This window comes from Heterodontus francisci, chromosome 5 (genome assembly GCF_036365525.1).
Source record: "Heterodontus francisci isolate sHetFra1 chromosome 5, sHetFra1.hap1, whole genome shotgun sequence".
Taxonomy (NCBI): domain Eukaryota; kingdom Metazoa; phylum Chordata; class Chondrichthyes; order Heterodontiformes; family Heterodontidae; genus Heterodontus; species Heterodontus francisci.
Window position 1 is genome coordinate 90,028,090 of NC_090375.1, and position 19,244 is coordinate 90,047,333.

The 19,244-nt window shown below is 44.6% G+C and overlaps 1 protein-coding gene across 8 annotated transcripts in view; it reads left to right on the forward strand.

The window, feature by feature from the left end:
• The window catches only part of LOC137369955 (protein EFR3 homolog A-like), a 325,373-nt gene that overhangs the window by 171,328 nt on the left and 134,801 nt on the right, over positions 1 to 19,244 (forward strand). The gene's annotated exons all lie outside the window — the stretch shown is intronic.

The following is a 19,244-nucleotide window of genomic DNA, read 5'->3' on the forward strand; positions in this document are numbered from 1 at the left end:
ATTTTCCCCTTCTGACTCCATCCTCCCCAGTCAAAAAATAAATAGCAGCATTGTTGTTTGAGATCGATGTAACTATGAACTTAACTGTTCAACAAGCAATAACGTGTTCCCAGACTCATCTGCTCTATATCCAGGCATAAGATAGTGATGCAGTAGGCAGTTTTGCTTTCTACTAGGTTGTGCTCTTTACCTAAAATTAATTGAGGTCAAAAATTAAGCAAGTCATAGTCCTGTTATGGGACAACTCAATCACCACACGAGGAGACTCGGGTACAGATTTTGATCGTTCATTCAAGCGTACGCAGAGCGAGACACTATCTAGGGCAGCCCAAGATAGCACTCTAATCTTACACTCAAAGCTTCAAGTTTATATACATTCTTTGTCATGTAATGCGGTCATACAACAGATAGTTTGTCACGTAGCCTTATGATTACATAGTTTTATTCTTATTGGTACTTAGCAGATGTCTCTGGTCTTCATTTCCTATCTCCTGGTTTCACCCTGACCAGACTTCCACAATTCGCCAATTGTACAGTCTAGACCGCATCCTTAACCTTGCCCTTTGTCCTAGCAGCTTGTTTGTCTCTTCCTCATCCTGACTTGTGCATTGCCTTTCTGATTCTTAACTCCTTCAGTCCCCCCTTTTGGCCCTTGGCCTGGCCCAAGATGGCCAGTGAATCTAACAGTGATGCATTCAATCCCATTTGCTCTCCGCCACTCATAGATACTGGCCAAATATCGAGTTTAGAGTCACAAAGGCAATTGACTATACTGTCTGTATTGATAGGCCCTGTAGTAAGGACTCATCTCTTCCCCCATATTCTCATGTCTCCATACTTCTCTTGAGTGTCCTCCTGACCCTGTAAATTAGGCATGTCAAATATAGGACCGCCACTACCTGGGCAATGACTAAAATGTGGGAGATGATCCTGAACCATGGGTGTATCTGTCCGTTCGAGCCCCAGTTCTACATATCCTCCCACCACGTAGACTCGTCTATCCATTTAATACCGTCTGCCAATGTGTAATACATCCTATCTCCTCACGGATAGCTGTAAGGTGTTTGGGCAGCGGTGGGATAAAATATGAGGACTGATGTACGTATTGTGTGAGCTTTTATTTTATGCCTTCCGTGACATGCAAGTTAACCATTCCTCTTTGATAGCTTTCCACCAGCTCTACCTTTCCCACCCTAGCTGGCACCTGTGGGTGTAGACACACCGTGTGATTGGTTAAAGGACAGGATCGGATCAGTTGTGCCCATACTGATACTCTCGTGACGTGGTCAGACAATATCTCCCTCTTCCCACATGTGCAATGTGGGTTGGTTCCATTATTGCCCATATAGCTTCCTTTGTACAATTGTCCGTTGCACTGAATCCGCAAGATGCCTCTTCGGTCTTATTGGATGAGGACACACCACTGTGTCCAGAAGCATCCAAGATCCATAGATGCTGCAAACTTCGTTCCTACCCGCGTCCCCTGAGATATTATGCCCTTCGCCAGTTAATTCATTAATGGTCCAAGCATGACTCAAGTACCATAATCAAATCCTGAACTGTCCGCGTGAGTGTTTGATCTGCACTGAGCTGTCCGCTCTGGATCCTTTGTCCCTGTCTCAGGATTTTCTTAAGCTGGGTGCCCAACGTCCGGACCTTTTGGTCCACTGAGGCCAAGTCAATCGAATTCACCATTGAGGTTCCTGTGTTGAATATAGTGGCGGCATCATTCACGTTTTTGCTGGTTCTTCACCTGAGCAGGGGGGTGCAGCCTTTGGCCATCTCCATCATTAAATTAGGATGCCCATGTTATTACTTGGTTTACCAAAGCCTCATATAGTGCATGGGTCTCCACCAGGCACCGCTGGGGTAACTTAATGTCTGAAATGTTTAGGACGATGGGTATCAGCTCATGGTGTACATTATCATGCACGGGTTTACATGTTTTTGTCAACACTGATCCATTCTCTTGGCCAGGGCTTAATGCTGGGCAAGATGGATCCGTTAATTGCAGCCGCAGTGTTTTGTCTTTACTCGTTCAGTCAGTTAGTGCCTTTGTGGTAGGAGATGGGGCCATGGTCGGTCCCTCTCTTTCCCTGTATCCATACGTATTTTCTTTTCTTTGCGATTAATATGTACCGAGCTTCCTTCGGAAGGCACTTGCCTTTCGGGAGAGAAGCGGAGACGAGCAGGCCTGCAGGAGGATCACTGAGCGAGGAGCAGATAAATAGAGCCCAAGGATCGCGGCCTACAGCACCTACCTTCCGGGAGAGCAGCAGAGACAAGCAGACCTGCGGGCAGAACACAGCGGATAAATAAAGACCAAGGATCGCGGCTTAGAGCACTTACCTTCTGGGAAAGCAGGGAGAGGAGCGGACCTGGAGAGAAAACAGAGTGGGGAGCAGATAATTACAGCCTGAGGATCGCGGCTTAGAGCACTTAACTTCCAGGAGAGCAGTGGACAGGAGTCCAGGCGCACTGGAGTTTGAAAACAAAGTGAACAGTGACATCACAGGAAACCTGCAAGGTGATTGGTTGGTGAGGAACTGCTGTTCGGGAATAACTCTAAATAGCTAGGTTAGTACACTACTGTTAAGGTGTGTGTGTAAATAGCTTAATAAGGAACAAATGAGTAGCTGGGTATTTTTTTTGAGTAAGGTTTATTTTAACTAGTGAACTGTATTGCTAGTAGGATTTATCAGTACTAGTAAGGTTTTATTAATTCTAAGCTGTTGTAGTATAGGTAAGGTTTTTTTTTTAGCAGTAGCAAAGGTTCAACTAATAAATAAAGGAATGGCAGGCTTGCTTCAACCTCGAGAGTGCACCTTCTGTGCTATGTGGGAGCCGTAGGATGCTTCCCATATCCTGGAGAACCATTTGTGCAGGAAGTGTCATCAATTGAAGCAGCTTGAGCTCCGGATTTTGGAACTTGAGCAGCAGCTGGCGACACTGTGGTGCATTCATGAGGATGAGAGCTACGTGGATAGCATGTTTATAGATGCGGTCACCCCACAGCTTAAGAGTATGCAGGGAGAGAGGGAATGAGTGACCACCAGACAATCAAAGAATCAGGCAGGTAGTGCAGGAAACCCCTGAGTGCATCTCACTCTCTAACAGGTATTCAGTTCTGGATACTGAGGAAAGTGATTCTTCACCTGGGGAGTGCAGCCAGAGCCAAGTACATGGCACCACAGTTGGCTCAGCTGCACAGGGGGTACAGGGAAGATTGGAAGAGCCATAGTGATAGGTGATTCAATAGTCAGGGGAACACAGGTGTTTCTGTGGCCGCAGATGTGAATCTAGGATGGTGCCAGGGTCAAGGATGTCACTGAGCGGCTGCAGAGTATCCTGAAGGAGGAGTTTGAACAGCCAGCAGTCGTGGTCCACATCAGAACCAACAACATAGGTAGAATGAGGGATGTGGTCTTCCAGTTAGAATTTAGGGAGCTAGGTAAGAAATTAGCAAGCAGGATCTCAAAAGTAGTAATCTCTGGATTACTCCCAGTGCCACACGCAAGCGAATATAGAAATAGGAGGATACGACAGATGAATGCGTGGCTGGAAAGATGGTGCAGGATGGAGGGCTTCAGATTCCTGGGACATTGGGACAGGCTCTGGGGGCGATGGGACCTGTACAGGCCAGACAGATTGCACCTGCACAGAGCTGGGACTGAGTTCCTTGCAGGATGTTTTGCTAGTGCTGCTGGGGAGATTTAGACTAGTTTGGCACGGGGATGGGGACCTGAGGGTAGAATCAGAAATTAAAATGGAAGGCGGAAAATTAATGGATGAATCTGGAAGACAGAGGAAATGAAGGTTAGAAAATAACAAAAAGAGCTTGGCAGAGCTCAAGGGTATCTATTTCAATGCAAGAAGTACAGCAAATAAAAGCTGATAAGCTGAGGGCACAGATAGACACGTGGCAGTATGATATAGCTATTACAGAAACATGGCTTATGGAAGGATAGGAATGGCAGCTAAACGTTCCTGGTTACAGGGTTTTCAGATGCAATAGGGAGGGGGATGGCAATTTTGGTCAAGGAAACTATTAAAGCTGTGAGGAGGGACGTTGGAAGGTTCTTCAAATGAGGCCATATGGATTGAATTAAGGAACAAAAAAGAGGCAGTCACACTGCTGAGGGTGTACTATAGACCCCCAAACAGTCAGAGGGAGATAGAAGAACAGATATGTCGGCAAATCTCTAAGAAGTGCAAGAACAATAGGGCAGTAATAGTAGATTTTTAATTACCCCAATATTAACAGGGATTGTTTTAGTGTGAAAAGAATTGAGGGAGCAGAATTCTTGAGATGCATTCAGGAGAACTGTTTTGTCTAATATGTAGCAAATCCAACAAGAGAGGGCACAGTTTTAGACTTAGTTTTAGGAAATGAAGATGGGCAGGTGGAAGGAGTGGCAGTGGGAGAGCATTTTGGTGGTTGTGATCATAATTCAGCCAGTTTGACATAATTATGGCAAAGGGCAGAGATAGAACAGGAGTTAACTTTCTTAATGGGGCAAGGCCAATTTTACTAAACTGAGGGGTGATTTAGCGAAAGTGGACTAGAAACAGCTCTTTGAAGGTAATTCGGTATCAGGACAGTGGGAGGCATTCAAAGGGGAGATTCATGGGGTTCAGGGTAAACGTGTTCCAAGGAGAAAAAGGGTGAGATGGTCACATCTAGAGCCCCATAGATGTCAAGGAGCCTACAGAGTAAGATAAGGCAGAAAAGGAAAGCTTATGCCGGACCCTGAGAACTCAGTACTACAGAAAGACAAGAGGAGTATAGAAAGTGAAGGGGTGAAATTAAAATTAAAAAGGAAATTAGGAAAGCAAAGAGAGGGCATGAAAGAATATTGGCAAGCAAAATCAAGGTGAATCCCAAGATGTTTTATCAACACATTAAGAGTAAGAGGGTAACTAAGGAGAGAGTAGGGCCCATAAAAGACCAAAAAGGTAACCTGAATAGGAGCAGAAGATATTGATATAGTTCTTAATGAATACTTTGCGTCTGTCTTCACAAAAGAGGGGAACAATGCAGATATTGTAGTTAAGGAGGAAGAATGTGAAGTATTGGATGTGATAAACATAGGGAGAGAGGAAGTATTAATAGGATTAGTATCCTTGAAATCACCAGGGCCAGATGAAATCTTTCCTAGGCTGTTAAAAGAAGCGAGAGTGGAAATAGCAGAGGGTCTGACCATCATTTTCCAGTCCTCACTGGATGCAGGTGTGGTGCCGGAGGATTGGAGAATTGCTAATGTTGTACCTCTGTCTAAAAAGGGAGCAAAGGATAGACCAAACTAACGTCGTAACTAAAATGCCCCTGTTGTGCCTAATCTGCACTTACTCTTAAAGAATTCATGAAAGCAGACTGGTGAAAGTATATCAATGTTTTATTCACGCATTAAATCATCAAGTACAAGCTCTCACTACTTGCACAGTATACTACCCGTCAACACACGAGGTGATCAGTCTCGGACTTGCGGCTGCTGTTCTGTTCTCTGAGCCCTTGACTTGGGTATCTTCCCAAGTGTTCCTCCCCGGGGTTCTCGTGCCGTCCCCAGTTTCTTGTTTCCAAGACCCTCCCCTCTTACTCATAGGGGTCTGGTATAATGACATAATGATAATTCCTTATTTGGTTCAGTGAAAACCTGGTCAGCACTTGTTTCTTTACAGTTTGCCATTGTCTACCATGAGTCTCATCATATCTCGTGTCCTTGGCAACTCCTTTATCTGTTTTGTTCAGGGATACTGTCTGGTAGCATCTCCGTTGTTTTGTCCTGTTTTTCTGTACTGTCTGCAATTCCTTGGCCATCTGTGTGCTGTGGCCCCTTTCTACCCAGCCCCCATATGTTTCAACACACTGTGTATTGTGTGACTAGCTCCTTTGTTTCAACTAAGTTCTTTTATGTTTTTACTGAATCTACGGTTCCCCCCCCCCCTCCTTTGATCCTGCAGGGATCACGCTGTCATGTCTCTTAGGTAGTACACTTGTGCAATTACAATTTCATTTCCAAGGCAAGAACATAAGCAGTGTAATGTTAAAGAAAGCACACTTTAAGCATTACTATTTACATAATCATTTGTGTGAATATAATACAGTCACAATTTCATTTTTAGAGTACATTCTTCATTCATTAATTCATTTTAAGTATCTACAAATAGGTTGTGCAATTACCCTCGTGTTACATAATTAATTGTCTATCTTTTTATAGAGCAAGTTTGAATACTGATTGCCTTTAAGGTAGCTGTCCAACCTGCGTTCATACATCCTCTCACATTGCTTAATCAATTTCTTGAGTTTCCAAATTAAGTAGGTCACATATAACACCATGATATTCAAAACCACTTTCAGGACATGGAAGATAATTCTAAACCAGGGGTGTATCTGTACATTTGACCCCCAATTCCATAAGTCCTCCCACCAAGTAGAATCATTTATCTCGTCAATCTCATCTTGTAGCATCTTCGACTGTTCCAGATTGTAGTACACTACCGCAATGGCTTTTCGCTGCTGTCTCTCTTTACCCAAGTGTGTGGGCAATGGCTGAATAGTATATTCGTATTCCCGGAGATAATTTATCAAGTCCTCCTTAATACTTACTGTCACAGTTGTTATTTCTGTCTTTCGTTTACGTATGTCTACCAACTCCAGCTTTCCTACTCTGGTTGGTATTTGTGGGTTGAAACAGAACGTACTGTTGCACACTGAACAAGTCTGGTAATGTCCGTACTGGTATTCCTTCGCCGTGGTGGTTAAACAATATCTCCACTTCCCCATATAGGCCACCTGCGTTAGCCCTGACAATGCTTTCCTAGTCTCCATGGTGCAATTTACAGTGGCATTAAATCCACATTTTGACTCTGCTGTTTTATATATAGGATGAGGACATATGACCACCTGGTTTTCCAGACTACACTCAGACAAAGTTGTCCCAATTATCTCCTTTCCAATTTCCACAACATCGGGCACTATCATAGTACTTTATGTAATCTTTTCCCCTTATCACCCCTGTATTTTCTAGTTCATGTAATTGCATCCTTAACTTATCTTCCGGAGTTACAGGTATTCCCAATACTACTCCAATACTCTTAGATCTCATATTTACACACTCCTGACATTTCCATACCTTAACAAGTTTTCTGAGTTAGCACCTGGTAATTTTATTATTTGTGTCACTAGCTAAGTACTCCAACTGGGTGTCATTTATCCAAACTGGTACCTGTCCAGCATCAATTGCCTCAAATTTTCCCTCGTTTGTTCTAACATCCACGAACTGTATGTACTACAAACACTTTCATTATTTGAAATTTCATGGACCTCCTTTACCTTTTCCAATATATCATTAATAGTATGAGCATGACCTTCCAGTACTCTTACCAGTCCTGTCACTGCGTCCGCCAAGTCCTGTCCTATTCTAGCTACACCACGCTGTCCCTTTTGCTCCTTTTTCAAAATATGCTTCACTAGTTGGCTGAAAATTCTAACCTTCTGGTCCACACTTTCCAAATCTATAGTATTGACAATTGAAGATCCCGTATTAAAGACCGCAGCCACGTCATTCACTAAACTACATTTACGTCTCTTTCCCTTTATTATTCCCTCGTCACCGAGCTCTTGTCCCAGCAATTGTTGCAGCAGTACCTTGTACAACTCTCGGGTCTTCGGGCACCAGTCAGGTAGCTGGATGTCTGAGATATTCAGTATTACTGGTACCAACTCATGCTGTATATTATCGTATACTATTTTATTAGTTCTTATTATCACAAGTCCATTTTCTGGTCCTGCAGTTAAGGCAGGGCAAGGGCAATCAGTCACTTGTGGCCACTGGGTTGTAACCTTATTCGTTGGTGATTCGGATGTGGGGGTAACTGTGGGGGTTGGTGCTTCATGCCCATTTAATTTCACGACCTGGAATAGGAACTATCCTTTTTTATTTTCCCCAACACAATAGAGCCAAGAGCCCCTATTGTGTGGTTTCACACATTTGATCGGTTTCTGTTTTCTTTATCATCGCACTGCCATACAGGGAACTCGGGGACCCCCTGGTGGGTCCCTTTTGGGTATTCGACACATACCTACTGTCTGATTTTACGTTTACAAGAAAGACCCACCGCTCGTCCCCATCTCCATCTTCCTGTAGCCCCTGGTAGTTGCTATGTACTTCTACCAATCGAACGATGTCATCCAGACGTCCTCCCCTGTAGAGGGACCAACAACAAAAATTTTGATTGCTGGCTCCTTCCCTTATATGCTACCCCCCCCCCCCCCACACACAATGATTTTGACCCAAAAGGTCCCTTGAGGATCTTTGCGGTCAAAACCTGACACTCATGGGGTTCGCCCTGGTAGGTTAAGTTGGCCGCCAGGCACGTAGTAGTCCTTGTCTTTTTTACTGAAATGTCTCTACCTTGCAAGAGCAAGATCCACCGAGCAATACGATTCTGGCTAACATTACCATCCTTCAGTCGTCCATCCAGTAACAACTGGATGGGCGTGTGTTCAGTTAGAGTGGTTACGGGGCTGAGGCCGACAATATAAGTAAAATTTTGAAGACAGCCAGCAAGTGTTTTTCACACACTGTGAAGGCTCGTTCTACCGATGTTACCAAGCGAGATGCGTACACCGCTGGGCAAAATCGCCCATGTTTTTTTTTGAAACAATACTGCTGATAAGGTAGTATATGTGGTAGCGACCTCGAGGGCACATTCTTTTTCAGGAGATCATATAAAGGGGCTGCCTTTAAGGCAAATCCATCAATATGGTTCCTGCAATACCCAACGAGGCCCAAAAATGATCTCTGAGCCTTAATATCTTGTGGTAGGGGGAGCTCGAAGATTGTCTGTACTCCCATCTGCTCTGTCTCGTGCTTTCCCTGTGTTATAACTTTTCCCAAATTGGAGACCTTTTCTTTCATTATCTGTGCCTTTTTAGGGTTAACTTTCACTCCGACCTTCCAGACGAGTCGAAGGAACTTCTCCAGTAGCTCTAAGTGATCCTCCTTACTGTCTGCTTGGAGCAGTAGGTCATCCACATATTGGATCAAACATTCTGATCAGGAGAAAGAACTTAACCCCTGTGCCAACTGCGTGTGGAATATCGACGGACTGTTATGAAATCCCTGGGGGAGACACGTCCAGGTGTATCATTGTCCCTTGAACGTAAATGCCAATTTATATTGACACTCTTATACCAGCGGTATGGACCAGAACCCATTGCTAATGTCCAACATAGTAAACCACTTCGACTGTTTTTGGTTTTTTTTGTTTTCTAAAACTTTGATTGTCCTCTTAAATATCAGATAAATTTCCCCTTGAGTGCTTTAAATAACCACTCAGATGAGTTAAGTTTTGTCTATCAATTCCAATTTCTTCTGCCCAGACTTGGTGGTATTGCATTTTTTTTTACATTAAAGACAAAAGTGCTTGCAACTGTCTCTCCTTCTCTAGCACTTTGTCTCATTGATAAAGATGTTGTGACATTTGATGTCTGCAATTAAGTTCTTAAGTTCTTAAAGCTGCTGGATCTCTTGCTGTGGTATCAGTTCTCATGTAGTCACCTGAAAAAAACCCACAAAGAATCCATTGTGGCTCTGCCCCTGAGCCCAATGGGTTAATTTGTCCAATTCTATCTGTCAATTTAGAAATTTAAAATTTAGTAATGTCCAATATATATAAATATTACTCAGCAATGCAAAAATTGTGTGGTGGATTAAATGGAAAAACAATAGCTGCAGCGGGGTTAATTTTTTGCTTGTCTCCAAGGGGGTGGAGCAAAACCTTCTCAGATGCGTCACTTTACGTAACTTTTTTTTTAAAAACTTTCCCGATCAAAAAGAACTACACTCCATTTTAAACTTTTTTTTCAATCCTTTTGGTATCCCTAGGGTTTGAAAACAACAAAATCATTAGTAACATTATCAACTTCAAAGGAAAGCATCTCCATCAGGAAAGACAGCATTTTAGATTAAACTGCAATTGTTTCCAAACTTTTCGCATCTTTTGTAAGAGGTTTCTAATCCAAGGTTTTTTTTAACCACAAAGATGATTCCAAATTCCAATTCATGGCAATAAACATTTAAAAATCAAAACTGCCAATGTTATATGAGCAAGTCTTATGTCTGGAATTGAAAACTCCCTCACAACTTGACATAATAAACTTGAAAGTTCATTGTGGCTGCAAATGAAATTTCTAGTTTTCTCAACAGGTCAGTAACCTTAATAGTATAAATTTAATTCAGACAAGTAACAGAATCATGCTTTCAGCATTAAGGCCAGACAACAAAGAGTTAATGACTGTCAGTTCTACAAAACATAAGCTGCATATCCCAAGGACATTCATTTCATTCGTGGAAGCTTCCAACATTCACATATTCGAATCAAAAGACACTTTAACTTTACTCACTTGAAATTTCACCATAACATAGTCTTTTTATGTCACTCTGCTGTAAACTTAGTCACTGAGTCCTCTGGCCCCCATCTGTTCGCTTAGTTATTAATGGCACCATAGGTAAGGCCAGGGTGGGGGCCGAAGGCTCGACTGGGGGTTCGGTGGGTGGTCATCCCAATGACTGTAACCATCATCATGGTACTTACTGGCCTTATCTGCCAAGTTGGCCCGATTAAAGTTGTCATTGTCATCATCCTCCCTATCCGCAAACGCGCATATTATACCCCTTTGCGCTAAGAGTTGAGACTGCAGTTTACTTATCTCCTGCTGACATTTTGTATGATCCGCTGACTGGTACACCCACTCCATCTGTGAGCGGTGCAGAACCGTCAATACGGTCTATAAGTCAGAGCATTTCTGTTCCGCTCTTGTAAGTTGTTCCTTCGCTCTCTCCGCCTCCCTCTCAGCCTGACTGAGTCTGGAATTGGCTTAAATGCACCACCTGTGCTGCACTAACTGTGTCTGCCTTCAGCGCCTTATCACGCCACTCATTCTTTTCTTATTTTCTAACTTTTGCAACTCCTGCTTCAATCTCTTTTTCATCTAATTCCTTCATACAAGATGCTATAGCAGTGGCTTTCACTAACTTAGGTTCCCGTTTGGTTTGGTGGGTACGCGCATCCTCCCAATGCTGTACCCCAGTGGACTCCTGGCCCGTGTACTGCTTAACTGCAAACTCTATTCACGAGGGCCACTTGCCCTTCAAATATTTCCGGCGTTCCAACTCCCACTCTGGCCTGGTCAGGGCCATAATTACTCAATCGTTGGCCTGTTTTATTTACTCAATTACTCAACTGTTCACCAATCCGATCCGTCAAACTCGTAACTTGGTTTGTAAATTAGTTCAAACTCGGTGAGACTATTCAAAATAGCTTGAAATAGCACTACAGCCGAGCCCACCGAGGGACGCCAATTACGTTGTGCCTAATCTGCACTTACTGTTAAAGAATTCACGGAAGCGGTCTGGTGAAAGGTATATCAATGTTTTATTCACACATTAAATCATCATTATGGCGGACAGCCATAAAGGCGGGGCTAAAGTGTGGCGAGTTGAAGAGACTTAGCAGTTGGCAGGAAAAAAGACAGAGGCGCAAGGGAAGAGCCAACTGTGTAACAGCCCCGACGATCAAATTTTTCTGCAGCACCTGTGGAAGAGCCTGTCACTCTAGAATTGGCCTTTATAGCCACTCCAGGCGCTGCTCCACACACCACTGACCACCTCCAGGCCCTTACCCATTGTCTCCCGAGATAAGGAGGCCAAAGAAAGAAATCATCAAATACAAGCTCTCACTACTTGCACAGTATACTACCCATCAAGACACGAGGTGATCAGTCTCGGACTGGCGGCTGCTCTTTTGTTCTCTGAGCCCTTGACTCAGCGATACCTTCTCGAGTGTTCTTCCCCGGGGTTCTCGTGCCATTCCCAGTTTCAGTCAGGGGTTAAATCTTGTTTCCAAGATCCTCCCCCCCTTACTTGCTCATAGGGGTCTGGTACAATGACATAATGACAATTCCTTATTTGGTTCAGTGAGAACCTGGTCAGTACATCTTGTTTCTTTACAGTTTTCCATTGTCTGCTGTGAGCCTAATCATATCTCGTGTCCATGGCAACTCCTTTATCTGGTTTGTGCAAGGATACAGTCTGGTAGCACCTCCCTTGTTTCATCCTGTTTTCCTGTGCTGTCTACAATTCCTTGGCCGTCTGTGTGCTGTGGCCCCTTTCTACCCAATCCCCCTATGTTTCAACACACTGTGTATTGTTGTGTGACAAGCTCCTTTGAATTTTTTTTTTAGAATTAGAACATTACAGCGCAGTACAGGCCCTTCGGCCCTCGATGTTGCGCCGACCTGTGAAACCATCTGACCTACACTATTCCATTTTCATCCATATGTCTATCCAATGACCACTTAAATGCCCTTAAAATTGGCGCGTCTACTACTGTTGCAGGCAGGGCGTTCCACGCCCCTACTACTCTCTGAGTAAAGAAACTACCTCTGACATCTGTCCTATATCTATCACCCCTCAACTTAAAGCTATGTCCCGTCGTGTTTGCCATCACCATCCGAGGAAAAAGACTCTCACTATCCACCCTATCTAACCCTCTGATTATCTTATATGTCTCTATTAAGTCACCTCTCTTCCTCAACTAAGTTCTTGTATGTTTTTACTGGGTCTACACCCCATCCCTGGAACCATTTTGGTAAATCTCCTCTATACCCTCTCAAGGACCCTCACATCCTTCCTAAAGTGTGGTGACCGGAACTGGTTGCAATACTCAAGCTGGGGCCTAACCAGAGCTTTATAAAGGTTCAGCATAACTTCCCTGCTTTTGTACTCAATGTCTCTGTTTATGAAGCCCAAGATCCCATCTGCTTTGCAAGTGAATAATGAAATTGAGGATGTAATAGGATCTGTGGAGAGAGAAATTGAGTTAACATGGCACAGTGGCGCAGTGGTTAGCACCGCAGCCTCGCAGCTCCAGTGACCCAGGTTCAATTCTGGGTACTGCCTGTGTGGAGTTTGCAAGTTCTCCCTGTTTCTGCGTGGGTTTTCTCCGGGTACTCCGGTTTCCTCCCACAAGCCAAAAGACTTGCAGGTTGGTAGGTAAGTTGGCCATTATAAATTGCCCCTAGTATAGGTAGGTGGTAGGGAAATATAGGGACAGGTGGGGATGTGGTAGGAATATGGGATTAGTGTAGGATTAGTATAAATGGGCGATTGATGGTCGGCACAGACTCGGTGGGCCGAAGGGCCTGTTTCAGTGCTGTGTCTCTAAACTAAACTAAACTAAACTTAAATGCTAATTCTTTGACTGTCTAACCTGAGAATTTGCAGCATTTTCTGTTTATTTCATTATTTCCAGAATCTGCAGTATTTTGCTTTGGTTTAAGGAGATATGAGGACAGGTGACCAAATGCTTCACCAAAGAGCACTGGAAAAGCCGTAACATACAAGGCTACGGGCCAAGTGCTGGAAAATGGGATTAGAATAGTTAAGTGCTTGATGGCCGGCACAGACATGATGGGCCGAAGGGCCTGTTCCTGTGCTGTATAACTCTATGACTCTATAATCAATGAGGACACTTAGACTTTGGAAAGGGTTAGGGGGATACCCCAGCATGAGAGCCAAGATGCGCTTGCCCAAGACCTCTGCTGCTGATTGCACCAAAATTCACGGAGTCGGCCAACGAACAAGAGAACCTGTCTGACTAAGCTCCTGAAAAAGGGAACTGCTTTAAAATTTTGATAAATTCCATCTTTCTTCAGGGTCCCAGGCCAGAATATCAGTTGGCGAACCCTAGTGGATTTTAGGCCCCCTGATAGATTTTGGACCACCAGTTGTCAGGACTGAGATGAGGAGAAATTTCTTCACCCAGAGAGTGGTGAGGCTGTGGAATTCACTACCACAGAAAGCAGTTGAGGTCAAAACGTTGTATGTTTTCAAGAAGTAGTTAGATATAGCTCAAACAAAAACAAGAAATGCTGGATTCACTCAGCAGGTCTGGCAGCATCTGTGGAAAGAGAAGCAGAGTTAACGTTTCGGGTCAGTGACCCTTCTTCGGAACTGACAAATATTAGAAAAGTCACAGATTATAAACAAGTGAGGTGGGGGTTGGGCAAGAGATAACAAAGGAGAAGGTGCAGATTGGACCAGGACACATAGCTGACCAAAAGGTCACGGAGCAAAGGCAAACAATATGTTAATGGTGTGTTGAAAGACAAAGCATTAGTACAGATTAGGTGTGAATATACTGAATATTGAACATCAGCAAGTGCAAACCTGAAGAAAAACAACCTGAAAAAAACAGTGGGTGAGCAAACTGAACAAACCAAGATGAACTGAAATAAATACAAAAAAAGATTGTAAAAAATGTAAAAAGGAATGCCAAAAAAAAAGGAAGAAAAAATAACTAAAAATGAAAGTAAAGTGGGGGGCTGTCATGCTCTGAAATTATTGAACTCAATGTTCAGACCGGCAGGCTGTAGTGTGCCTAATCGGTAGATGAGATGCTGTTCCTCGAGCTTGCGTTGATGTTCACTGGAACACTGCAGCAATCCCAGGACAGAGATGTGAGCATGAGAGCAGGGGGGAGTGTTGAAATGGCAAGCAACCGGAAGCTCAGGGTCCTGCTTGCGGACTGAGCGGAGATGTTCCGCAAAGCGGTCACCCAGTCTGCGCTTGGTCTCCCAAATGTAGAGGAGACCACACTGTGAGCAGCGAATACAGTATACTACATTGAAAGAAATACAAGTAAATCGCTGCTTCACCTGAAAGGAGTGTTTGGGGCCTGGGATAGTGAGGAGAGAGGAGGTAAAGGGGCAGGTATTACACCTCCTGCGATTGCAAGGGAAGGTGCCCTGGGACGGGGACGAGGTGGTGGGGGTAATGGAGGAGTGGACCAGGGTGTCGCGGAGGGAACGATCCCTTCGGAATGCTGACAGGGGAAGGGAGGGGAAGATGCGACTGGTAGTGGCATCACGCTGGAGGTGGCGAAAATGGCGGAGGATGATCCTTTGGATATGGAGGCTGGTGGGATGAAAAGTGAGGACAAGGGGAACCCTGTCACGGTTCTGGGAGGGAGGGGAAGGGGTGAGGGTAGAGGTGCGGGGAATGGGTCGGACACGGTTGAGGGCCCTGTCAACCACAGTGGGGGGAAATCCTCGGTTAAGGAAAAAGGAGGTCATATCAGAAGCACCGTCATGGAAGGTAGCATCATCAGAGCAGATGCGTCGGAGACGGAGAAACTGGGAGAATGGAATGGAGTCCTTACAGGAGGTAGGGTGTGAAGAAGTGTAGTCGAGGTAGCTGTGGGAGTCAGTGGGCTTATAATGGATATTGGTAGACAACCTATCCCCAGAGATGGAGACAGAGAAGTCGAGGAAGGTTAGATATAGCTCTTGGGTCTAAAGGGATGAACGGTTATGGGGAGAAAGTGGGAACAGGTTACTGAGTTGGCTGATCAGCCATGATCATAATGAATGGCGGAGCAGGTTCAAAGGGCCGAATGGCCTACTCCTGCTCCTATTTTCTATGTTTCTATGAAGCCATGCTTAGACTGGTTTATATGCCAACTTCCTCCAAGGTTCCAGAACATGGAAATCCCAGCAGAAGGAGTTTCTGCTCCTTCTCCCAGACAATAGTGGCCTCGTTTTGCGGTGAACGTTGGTTTCATCCCCACAAGATCATCTGGATACCTTTAATGCAAAGCTAGGTCTCTTATTATGTGGGTCCCAGCCTAGATTGTGGCATTTGGCATCTCACAAAAGCGATGGCATGAATACTCTGAAACAACCATTTATTTTTTGGACCTTTGTATTTTTTAAATGGTATTTATGGTTGTAGTTCATTTATCTAACTGGTGACGTGCTCTTATGTAGGGCAATGAGTTTTTAGTAGCATTATTTAATGATCCAACTGATTAACTATAAAAGTTTCAAATTTTCTTTAAACTTCTTTTCATTAGCTGATTGAAAAGAAACAGCCAATTAAAAAAGAACACTGAGCAAACTCATAACATTTAAGTTCTTAGAAGTCTGAGCAGATTATTCAAGCTGTAGGGCAAGGCTTACTGGAATTGGTGCTTTAATCTGTAAAATGTTTGTTCATGTTGCGTCAAAGGTAAAACCAGATGAAAGAGTTGTATTAGTATGTTCTGCAAAGCCTATTACAGCCATACCACTGCTATGAAGTGCTAATTTCTTTATTTAAAATCTGCATTGCATGGAATGAAACAACATACCCAGTAGTATGCTGTATTTCAATCAAAGAAGCTGACACCTTTTCATAGTTAAATTTGAGAAAATGTGTGTGTTTTATTCGGTTACTAGCTAATCTTGATTTGTAAAATTACTTAAAATATCTCTGTTTTTTGCACACTTTATTGATGCTGAGGTACTTGGAAACCAGATAGCTACGAAAATATATAGGCTTTGAAATCCGGTTCTACAATGTGGCATGCGCACCAAATATCGTAGAGTTATACAGCACAGAAGCAGGCCCTTTGGCCCACTGTGTTAGCACTGACCATCAAGCCGATTTATTCTAATCCCATTTTTTGTAAATGCATTACCACACGCACAAGAAGCATCCGCCGAATTATGCAGAATAGGCAGATTGTGACGTTATTCAGTGTATAACTGTTTTGACGCTAGTATTGCCATTTTGGAGCTTAGCATCTCAGCTAATGACGTCCCTGAATCATGCTGAACTGAATATGAGCTCAGCAGCAGGAAGTAGCCACCCCACAGGTGCTATTTAAAAGGATCGTTAACTACTTTCAGGTTAGTTGCTAATTAATTTCTACTGGCTCTTGCTACACTTGTGGGAGTGTTTAGTTTCCAGAGCTGTTTAAAGTTACTAAAGTCTACAAAGTGTACTGTGGGACATGCTGAAAGACTTCATCCTGACTTCAAGGATTCTGCACAGACCACTTGCTCCCAAACATGGATGCAGTAGGTTGCATTTCTCCTTGGACTACATGACGGGGGAATGAACAGAGGTGATGCAGAGCAGCACAAGTTGCTGGAAGAGGGAGGAAGGGGAGGACTCCCGGATGGAGGTCTTATCCACCCAGTGTGTTCAGGGAACAATTCTACCTGAACGTCATGGAGCAACAGTATGTCACGCATCTCTTCACTCAGGAGATCTTTATTGAAATCTGCCATCTGCTGCTGCCACAATTGCAACCTCAGAGCATGGACAAGGCTGGCATTGCCAGTGGCTGTGAAGGTGACCATGGTCATGAACATTTATGTGTCTGGATCCTTCCAGGCTGGAACATGCAATACTTGCATGACTTCCAGTTCACCATGCATTGTTGCACAAGGGAAGCCACTGATGCTTTGTATTCCAGGAGAGCTGAATACGTATCATTCTCTCTTGCCAGAGAATCAAGCAGAGCAAACGCACAGCTTTGTGAGTATTGCAGACTTCCACTGAAGGCACACATGTCGCATTGCAGGCGCTGCATGTAAGCTGAGATGTACCTTCAGTGTCCAGCAGGTGTGCGACTGTATGCTTTGTGTCATGTAGGTCAATGCCCGATATCCTGGCGACAGTCTGCTGTGCCGGCTGCATTTGTGCCACCATAACAAACCAGAGGATGGTTACTGGGCGACGAGGGATATCCTTTGATGACATGGTTCATGATTCTGATACGCAAACCAACCTTAGGGGGGCAGTATGCATATAACAAACACCATGATGATCTACAAAATGTGATCGAGCAGACCATTAGTGTGCTTAAGCAACACATTTGCAGTCCGGACCACACTGGGAGAGTACTTGGCAGAACGCATGCCGAGATTCATGGTGGTCTGCTGCTTGCTGCACAACCTCGCCGTTATGAAGGCACAGACTTTGCCACCAGCTATACAGTGACCACAGAGGAGGAAGGGAGGGGACAACCCCTTTCTGGTCGGGCTGTCCATGGTCAACTTTAGTACCAGTAAGCGCAACCCCAATTCCTTATTCTCTGATAGTTCCACACCTTATCTTCCCTCTGTTAGTGACCATCACTGTGTGCTCTTGACCACAATACTAAAATAAAAAAAACCATCACAAACCAAACATTCCAAACCAAATTTATAAATCAAGCCATGTCTTATTGCATACAGATGTCAACTAATCACCCTTGTGTGTTACCTCAATGCCTGTCCTGCTGGTGCCTTTGGCTGTCCCATGCTCCCACACAGTGCTACCCCAGTGGGTTCAGCATGGCTGTAATGGCTGCTGATTCTCTCGGGCAGACTGCAGATGGGCTTGCAAGATGACCTCGAGCAACTCTGGGCCTAGAAGTAAATAAAAACAAAGTGCTGGAAATACTCAGCAAGTCTGGCAGCATCTGTGGAGAGAGAAGCGGAGTTAACGTTTCAGGTCTGTGACCTTTCTGACCGGAAACGTTAACACTGCTCTCTCCACAGATGCTGCCAGACCTGCTGAGTTATTTCCAGCACTTTGTTTTTATTTCAGATTTCCAGCATCTGCAGTATTTTGCTTTTATTATCTGGGCCTAAGAAGGTCTGGTTTTCGACTGCAGCATCTTGGTATGGGTGGCAGCAATCTGGGCTGGCTGGCTCTCAGGCAACAACAAGGGCACTGGCAAATTGGCAGTGGTTGGAGGATGAATGCTGTCATCCCGGAGGGGACAGCAAGTATGTGCTCCACTGCCCCCTGCCACTGTGCCAGGGTGACAGTTCAGCAATTCTAGTAATCTGTTGGAGGGCAGATTGCTGGACTGCTGTGACATCCTGCAAGCCCCTTGAACACTGGTATCCGCAGTCACTATGGCAGCAAGCTGAGCTTGCAGGAGAGCAGTTGGAGCTTCCATGTCAGCAGACTGAGCTTGCAGGAGAGCAGTTGGAGCTTCCATGTCAGCAGACTGAGCTTGCAGGAGAGCAGTCGGAGCTTCCATGTCAGCAGACTGAGCTTGCAGGAGAGCAGTTGGAGCCTCCATGTCAGCAGACTGAGCTTGCAGGAGAGCAGTCGGAGCTTTCATGTCAGCAGACTGAGCTTGCAGGAGAGCAGTCGGAGCTTTCATGTCAGCAGACTGAGCTTGCAGGAGAGCAGTCGGTGCTTTCATGTCAGCAGACTGAGCTTGCAGGAGAGCAGTCGGAGCTTCCATGTCAGCAGACTGAGCTTGCAGGAGAGCAGTCGGAGCTTTCACTGCAAAACAACAATGTTGGGTGGCTTCTTATTCTGCTGCAATGGTAGATGAGTCATTGGCCATCAGACACTGTCATGATGGGATGCAGAAGTGTTCTCATGGAGTTGGCCACCACTTACACGCTG